The sequence below is a fragment of the Budorcas taxicolor genome, chromosome 10 (assembly GCF_023091745.1).
Source record: "Budorcas taxicolor isolate Tak-1 chromosome 10, Takin1.1, whole genome shotgun sequence".
Taxonomy (NCBI): Eukaryota; Metazoa; Chordata; class Mammalia; order Artiodactyla; family Bovidae; genus Budorcas; species Budorcas taxicolor.
Window position 1 is genome coordinate 2,009,400 of NC_068919.1, and position 8,697 is coordinate 2,018,096.

Consider the following 8,697-nt stretch of genomic DNA (forward strand, 5'->3'; position numbering starts at 1 on the left):
TTGACTAAGGAACCTAGCGGGCTACAGTCCAAAGGGTTGCAAAGAGTCAGACACGACTGAGCAACTAAGCATGCAGACACATCTTAAACATGAAAGGGAAAATTCCTTGTATCTGCAGGCCAGATTCTTACAATAGATATACTTTAACATATATAATACTTAATAAAGTATTCATGTTAACCCATATAAATGCTGATAACCCGGTAGGACCTAAACCAAGAAAAGATGTTTCACAAAGGAGAAGCATGGATACTGAAACATATCGAGAAGTGTTAATACCGTAAAGAATTTTTTTTGAAAAATATTTTTGTAACCCTATTCATTTGTATACATGTAAACTAAATTCCCGGTTTTATTTTCATATGTTCATGTTTTTAACTAAAAGCTAGGTATGTCTATGTTTAGAGAAGCTTTGTCTCTTTCATTTTGTTCTTATTTTAGGGTGTGATTAGCTCTAACTTTTTTTCCTGACGGATTTTTTATTATTAATTGACTAATCATTTTGCTTACTGTGTTCAAATGATGTGGTTTATCTTAACTTGGTTACCAGAGCCTGTATGTGAAATCTCTTCTGCATCACTATTTTAGAGATCTTACAGAAATGTTTTGTTTGTAGGTGACAGTGATGTTGCAAGTAGTAGTGATTCGTCGCTCAGAACTGTCCAATCCTTTGTGGCCCCATAGCCTGTAGTCCATCCAGCCTCTTCTGCCCATGGAATTTTGCAGGCAAGAATAGTGGAGTGTTGGTATTTCCTACTCCAGGGGATTTTCCCCACTCCATGATCGAACCTGCGACTCTTGCCTCTCCTGCATCGGCAGGTGGATCCTTTAGGACTAGTACCACCCGGGAAGTCTCATGCTACTGCAGAGACTGGTAAATGAATGCTGCTTCAAGAAATTCCTTAAGCAAGTCTGACATTAGTACAGGCAGTAAGCCGCCAGGTGGCAGTACAAGCCAAGCACAAAAGCTTCACTGTGATGTACAGCCGCATTCTCAGTTGTTATACTTTAATTGGAATGAAATGAGCAATCAAATATCCACATTGGAGTAGAATCACCCTCTTCTCGAGGTGTTTTTAAAACCTGGGTTTTTATACATGTTTTTCAGAGGTGATACTTCGATTTTTTTTTTTTTTAATATCTGGTCAAGTTGCATAGAAAAACCTGCTTTAATACGCTACTTTGAGTAATTCAAAAGAACATCTTATGTATTCCAGTCTGGGCACAAATGAAACATCTTTCAGTGGTAAAATTCCCTGTGACACAGAAGTGTATGTCTTAAGCCAACTAGGAAAATAAAGCTGGTGCTTTTAGTCAGGATCCAGACTGCCAGGAAATATACATAGCAATTGGAGTTGAATTATTAATAGATACTTCTTTTGTGGGTTAGACAGCTCAGTCTGTCTTAATTTGTTTAAGTCAGGTATGACTTGATTGCAGTGCTTAGTCACTTTCTGGAAATATATAGTTGCTAGATAAAAATAGGATTTTTAATTTTTGTAACTAAATATATGTGGCATGTGTTTCATATCCATACATTTCCAAGGGTATTCATAGGAACATCTGTTTCCATATTAGTAACTTTCCTCTTTGGTGGTGCTAGAGTCTTTCTTTGGTGTAGCAGACAGCATTGGAAGGTCCTCTGTGAGACGAGTGCACCTGTGAGGCACGGAACAGTTCCAACAGCACAAACCCCCAAACCTGGGTTTCTAATGAGTGGCTTTAGTTGCATTAATGTTAATGTTTGTTTTAGCCACTGAAAGAGAATTCCTAGCTGCTCGATTAGAGATTTGAAGTCTCACAGCTGAATAAATTAAATCCCTGAGTACTGAGGCTCAGCTTGAAATTGATCACACAAAACCTCAGGAATCTGTGAAACATCATGGTGAGCCCAGGAGGAGCTGAAGGATGGGAGGAGTTTGAGGGTTCTGATCCTTCAAACTTTCAAAAAGTTAAGAAGTAATTTCAATGAACTCTGATCTATAATAACTAGGGTGGTTACAATTCCATAATGTACTAATAAGTGATTGGTGTGAGTCCTTAAAAGCTGCATCACTTACTTATGAGAAGCCAGAATGAGTTTAACACCCATCAGAGTGAAATTTCTCTTTTTAGTAAGGTTTCCAGACCTCAAGAGCTGGGTAGAAAAACCTAGCAACCTGAATTTAAATAAGACACAACTAAGTCCCTTATTATGTACCTCTGTCATTGTGTATGTTGATAAGTAATTTAATAGGTACCAAGGGGATGTTGTTTAATAGGTTGGTGTTCAATGGAGGGATGTTTCTAGGAATGCCCTTGGCCTTTTCCTTTAATCTTTTTTATTGTTGGTCTGTATGAAGATGTTGAAGGCACCCTTATAAAATTTGAGAAGATATAAAGTTAAAGAGGATAAATTAAATAGTCAGAATCCTAAAATCTTAGGTGCGTTGAACTTGGTGAGTGTTAAAAGAATGATTTTGAAGAGGATATATGTAAAGTCCACTACTTGTGCCCTAAAATCAACAGCATGTATATAGGGTAAGTCATAACTTAGCTGTAGCATGCCTAGAAAAGACTTAAGGGAATTTGTTGGCAGTGAATATAATATAAATCCATTTGTACCATGGCAATCAGCAGTGTAAATGTAAACTTAGGTTTTATTAATCAAAAAGTGTGCCATGGCAAAGGAGAGATGCTCCTTCTTCCCCAGGTTGCACCATCCTGTCTTCAGTTCTAGGTGCTGTCCCTCAGGTGCATCATAGGCAGGCTCAGGACTATTCACGAAAAAGACCACCCAGGTAACAAGAGCACTAGAGGCTATATTATAAAGGAAGTGGCTGAAGGAACTGGGGACTAGAAGGTGCAGTATCGGAAGATAGAGTGACACTGGCTTCACGTCTTGGGAAGTCTGCCCTGTGAGAGGGGGTTAGACTTGTTCTGAGTCATCCCAAGGGATCAAATTAAAATCAAGGGGTGGAAACCTTAAAGAGGCAGTTTTGAGTTTCATATAATGACTTTCTTATGGTTGAAAGCAACCCCAGATGGGAACAAACCGTTGAAGAGATGGTGATTTCTTCATCATGAGGCTGTTCAAGCGTGGATGGGTAACAACTTAGAAATATCTTAGCAACTGATAGACAGTTAAATACATTTAAAAATCCCTTCCAAGGTGGTCCAATGGTTGAGACTCCACGTTCCCAATGTAGAGGACACGGGTTTGATCCTTGGTCAAGGAACTAAGTTCCTGCATGCCACATGGTACGGCCTTAAAAAAATTCCTTTCAATTCTGAGAGTTTATGGTTATTTTCTTAATGCATATTTTTCTTAAGCTAGCAAGACTCCTTAAGAAAAGGCATCTTGAAAGACTGAACAATATTAATTTATCCCAATAATCCTAATATGTGTTATTTTTTTCTTTTTAATGTCTTTAGTCAGCAGAGACAGTATCAGGATTTTAAATGTGACTTTTATTCCTCTTATCTCAGAAAGAAAGAAAGAAAAAAAGTGAAGTCGCTCAGTCGTGTCTGACTCTTTGTGACTCCGACTCTTTGCGACTCCATGGACACCAGGCTCCTTCGTCCATGGGATTTTCTAGGCAAGAATACTGGAATGGGTTGCCATTTCCTTCTCCAGGGATCGAACCCAGGTCTCCTGCATTGTAGACAGACGCTTTACTGTCTGAGCCACCAGGAGATAAGGTCAAAACTCCAATGGCAAGATAAACACAGTAGGTGCCAAGGGCTCCAAATCCTAAAGAGATCACCTGAGCAGATTGTATTATATGGTTGGGCAACCAGTTCGGCCTGTATTGGCCCATTGCTAACCTCTAGGGTTGGAGCTTAAGCACTGGTGATGAAAACTGTTAGGGTCATTGGCCTGCTGTATAATACTGTCCCCACCTGGGGAACTGCTCGGAGAACCTGGTGTGTATGGAAGTTTGGGAGACTCAAGGACTGTGACGCTAAGAGAGACCGTGGCTGGAGCTGCCCCTGCCTGCAGTGGCTCAGACGAGCGCGATTTGGTGGAAGCAGCTCCACCGTCATGTAGCGGGTGTGGCAAAGGTGCCTGTTCATTTTATTATTATTTATTTTTATTTTTATTTTTTTAATTTTAAAATCTTTAATTCTTACATGTGTTCCCAAACATGAACCCTCCTCCCACCTCCCTCCCTATAACATCTCTATGGGTCATCCCCATGCACCAGCCCCAAGCATGCTGTATCCTGCGTCAGACATAGACTAGCGATTCAATTCTTACATGATAGTATACATGATAGAATGCCATTCTCCCAAATCATCCCACCCTCTCCCTCTCCCTCTGAGTCCAAAGGTTGCCTGGAGGGTGGACTACCATAAAGAGCTGGTGGAGGAGACTGACAAGAAGTCAGTGAGAGGAGATTCACTTCCTAGAGAGCCGGGCCACTAGGTTCAAAGCTGGGCTCTGCTACTTATTTGCTGTGTGATCATGGGCAGAGGTGAAGCAAGAAAGGTAGAAGAACCTAACCCCATGCGCCTGCCAGCCCGAGTCTTAGGAAGATAGGAGCCAATTTACATCAGAAAAGATTTTGGAATTTGGACAGTAAATGAAAGAGGCTTTTAAAATACCCAAGTAAGGCTATGGAAACAACCTAGATTTCCATCAGCAGATGAATGGATAAGAAAGCTGTGGTACATATACACAATGGAGTATTACTCAGCTATTAAAAAGAATACATTTGAATCAGTTCTAATGAGATGGATGAAACTGGAGCCGATTATACAGAGTGAAGTAAGCCAGAAAGAAAAACACCAATACAGTATACTAACACATATATATGGAATTTATAAAGATGGTAATGATGACCCTGTATGCGAGACAGCAAAAGAGACACAGATGTGTAGAACGGACTTTTGGACTCAGGGAGAGGGAGAGGGTGGGATGTTTTGGGATAATGGCATTGAAACATGTATATTATCATGTAAGAAAAGAATCGCCAGTCTATGTTCGATACAGGATACAGGATGCTTGGGGCTGGTGCACGGGGATGATCCAGAGAGATGATATGGGGTGGGAGGTGGGAGGGGGGTTCATGATTGGGAACTCATGTACACCCGTGGTGGATTCATGTCAATGTATGGCAAAACCAATACAGTACTGTAAAGTAAAATAAAGTAAAAATAAAAATTTTAAAAATAAAAGCACAGCAAAAATAAATAAAAAAATAAAATAAAATACCCAAGTAAGACCACTCTTGCAACTTAGATTAGAGAACTGTGGGACCTTCCTAAGTTCCCATTCAAAGGGAGCAAAGGGGTCCAGAAAGCAGGTATGAAGAGAGTGGAAAAGAGGATAAAGCTGTTCTCTGTGTGCGTCTTGAACAGAGCAGCTTAATAAACAGATGAGCTGGCTACAGCAGTGACGGGAAACACCAGCTAGATTCTCTCTGTGGTTTTGTCACCAAAGAGCAGTGTCAATAACAGGTCACCCTATGTCTCTGGCTCCTAAATTTCTTCACTGTAGAAGATCTCCAGTTCCTTTTAGCTTTGTAGTGCTGTTTCCATTTTACTTCACAACCAAGTTTTGGTATCTGTGTGTCTGTCTATCTAATTTAGTATTTATAAATATTTATATCCAGAAGTTTTTCTAGAAAAGATTTAATTAACTGAACTTTGATGTCTTTTCCCTGTTGGCATGCTGACTGTGTTTTGTGCCAAAATGTAGTTGGTAAGATTATCTTCTGTGTTTCTGGTTTGTCCAGTAGTTTTCCTCTCTGTTAAACTTAGTATAGATAAGCTTTAGTAAGATATGGCATTGTGAGCACATGCATTTTAAGTGTCTTACCCAAATTCTGCTAATGCAGTCTACCTGTGATTTTTACATTTTGTCGATGAAAAGGCACAGGCAAACTACATTCAAGGACGTAAAAGGAATGGGCAATTAAATATTAAAGAATCCCTCAGATCTCTTGGAATTGATGAGATAGTTCTGCATTTCTTACTCATGTGTGCAGAACAACTAGGCTTTGTTTGCCCTTGGATTTTAAGTCTCTTCAGAGCACAGCTGCTGTCTAAGGTGATGGAATTATCTGTAAATTCCTGTCAGAGTCTCTGACAGGCCCTGAAAAGGGTTGGCACAAACAAATCATTTCTCTAACTAGTTGGGCTATTTAAAATTATGCAGTAAGGTGTACATTTCAGTTCAAATGAAAATGAGACACTGATTAGAACATCATAAAGTAGTGAGAATGAGTGGGCAGCATACATCTTAATCTACTCAGTTCTTTGCTGGAACTCCTAATGCCACCGATCGCCCCGTTTATGGCGTAAAGCCTGTAACCTGAAATGTCTTTGCTGTTTGTGTCCAATTTTGATTTAAGTGATTGCTGAGTTTTCTTCTGTATCCACAGTCTTTTGATTCAGCTCAAGAGACATCATCTTTAAATCCTAGGTATAAATTCAGCCATGGCAGCTTAAGCCTCTAAAATCTCAGTATTTAGAGCATCAAAAACCCTGTAAGAATGCCATGAGAATATTTGTATGTTGCTGAGAGAGAATGGAAAGTTAAGTATAATAAAGTACCTTTCTTTAAAAGATACATGTATGTTCATTTAATTTCCTTTTTGTTCCCTCATAGTCAACAAGAGTCTGAAATGCAGTACTTGGGTGCAGTCTCAAAAATGACAGAATGATCTCTATTCATTTCCAAGGCAAACCATTCAATTATCACAGTAATCCAATTCTTTGCCCCAGCCACTAATGCTGAAGAAGCTGAAGTTGAACGGTTCTAAACCTAAAAGACCTTCTAGAAATAACACTCAAAAAAGATATCCTTTTCATTATAGGGGACTGGAATACAGAACTAGGAAGTCAAGAGATACTGATAGCTGGAGTAACAGGCAAATATGGCCTTGGAGTACAAAATGAAGCAGAACAAAGGCTAACAGAGTTTTCCAAAGAGAATGCACTGGTCATAGCAACCACTCTCTTCCAACAACAAAAGCAACAACTCTACCCATGGACATCAGTAGACAGTCAATCCCAAAATCAGATTGATTATATTCTTTGCAGCCAAAGATGGAGAAGCTCTATACGGTCAGCAAAAACAAGACCAGAAGCTGACTGGCTCAGATCATGAACTCCTTATTGCCAAATGCAGACTTAAATTGAAGAAAGTAGGGGAAACCACTAAAGCGTTCAGGTATGACCTAAATCAAATCCCTTACAGTTATACAGTGGAAGTGACAAATAGATTCAAGGGATTAGACCGGATAGATAGGGTGTCCGAAGAACTATGGACAGAGGTTCGTGATATTGTACAGGAGGCAGTGATCAAAACCATCCCCAAGAAGAAGAAACACAAAAAGGCAAAATGGTTGTCTGAGGAGGCCTTACAAATAGCAGAGAAAAGACGAGAAGTGAAAAGCAAAGGAGAAAAGGAAAGATATACCCATTTGAATGCAGAGTTCCAAAGAATAGCAAGGAGAGATAAGAAAGCCTTCCTCAGTGATCAGTGCAAAGAAGTAGAGGAGAACAATAGTATGGGAAAGATTAAAGATCTCTTCAAGAAAATGAGAGACACCAAGGGAACATTTCCTGCAAAATGGGCACAATAAAGGACCAAAACGGTAGGGACCTAACAGAAGCAGAAAATATTGAGAAGAGGTGGCACGAATACACAGAAGAGCTGTACAAAAAAGATCTTCATGACCCAGATAGCCACGATGGTGTGATCACTCACCTAGAGCCAGACATCCTGGAGTGAGAAGTCAAGTGGGCTTTAGGAAACATCACTATGAACAAAGCTAGTGGAGGTGATGGAATTCCAGCTGAGCTAGTTCACATCCTAAACGATGATGCTGTGAAAGTACTGCACTCAATGTGCCAGCAAATTTGGAAAACTCAGCAGTGGCCACAGGACTGGAAAAGGTCAGTTTTCATTACCATCCTAAAGAAGTGCAATGCCAAAGAATGTTCAAACTACCACACAAATGCATTCATCTCACACGCTAACAAAGTAATACTCAAAATTCTCCAAGCCAGGCCTCAACAGTATGTGAACCATGAACTTCCAGATATTCAAGCTGGATTTAGAAAAGGCAGAGGAACAAGAGATCAAATTGCCAACATCTGTTGGATCATCAGAAAAGCAAGAGAGTTCCAGAAAAACATCTACTTCTGCTTCATTGGCTATGCTAAAACTTTTGACTGTGTGGATCACAACAAACTGTGGAAAATTCTTCAAGAGATGGGAATACCAGACCACCTGACCTGCCTCTTAAGAAATCTGTATGCAGGTGAAGAAGCAACAGTAGGACCCAGACATTGAACAACAGACTCGTTCCAAATTGGGAAAAGGGTATGTTAAAGTTGTGTATTGTCACCTTGCTTATTTAACATATATGCAGAGTACATCATGAGAAATGCCAGACTGTATGAAGCACAAGCTAGAATCAGGATTTCAGGGAGAAATATCAGTAACCTCAGATATGCAGAAAGCAAAGAGGAACTAAAGAGCCCATTGATAAAAGTGAAAGAGGAAAGTGAAAGAGGGCAGTGAAAAAGTTGGCTTAAAACTCAACATTCAGAAAACTAAGATTATGGCGTCCGGTACCATTACTTCTTGGCAAATAGATGGAGAAACAATGGAAACAGTTGATAGACTTTATTTTCTTGGGCTCCGGAATCACTGCAGATGGTGACTGCAGTCATGAAGTTAGAAGACGCTTCCTCCTTGGA